General features: G+C 57.4%; 1 protein-coding gene and 1 long non-coding RNA gene across 5 annotated transcripts in view; one reads left to right on the top strand and one right to left on the bottom strand.

Annotated features, from left to right (window-relative positions):
• The window catches only part of PCMTD2 (protein-L-isoaspartate (D-aspartate) O-methyltransferase domain containing 2), a 21284-nt gene that overhangs the window by 1195 nt on the left and 19826 nt on the right, over positions 1-263 (top strand). The window lies entirely within an intron of this gene.
• Positions 1-263, bottom strand: part of LOC116535734 — a 14969-nt gene that overhangs the window by 2857 nt on the left and 11849 nt on the right. The gene's annotated exons all lie outside the window — the stretch shown is intronic.

Here is a 263-nt window from a genome sequence, read left to right as displayed (position 1 = left end):
ATAGGTCAGCTGGATGTCCACCCCTCTGTACTCGTGTGCCCCTCACACAGGTCAGCTGAATGTCCACCCCTCTGTACTCGTGTGCCCCTCACACAGGTCAGCTGGATGTCCACCCCTCTGTACTCGTGTGCCCCTCACACAGGTCAGCTGGATGTCCACCCCTCTGTACTTGTGTGCCCCTCACATAGGTCAGCTGGATGTCCCCCCCATTACTCGTGTGCCCCTCACATAGGTCAGCTGAATGTCCACCCCTTTACTTGTGT

This window comes from Sapajus apella, unplaced genomic scaffold, assembly GCF_009761245.1.
Source record: "Sapajus apella isolate SASKATOON/1434 unplaced genomic scaffold, GSC_monkey_1.0 scaffold96, whole genome shotgun sequence".
In the NCBI taxonomy this organism is placed as follows: Eukaryota; Metazoa; Chordata; class Mammalia; order Primates; family Cebidae; genus Sapajus; species Sapajus apella.
Note: the sequence above shows the minus strand (reverse complement) of the source record. Positions and strands in the feature narration are given on the sequence as shown.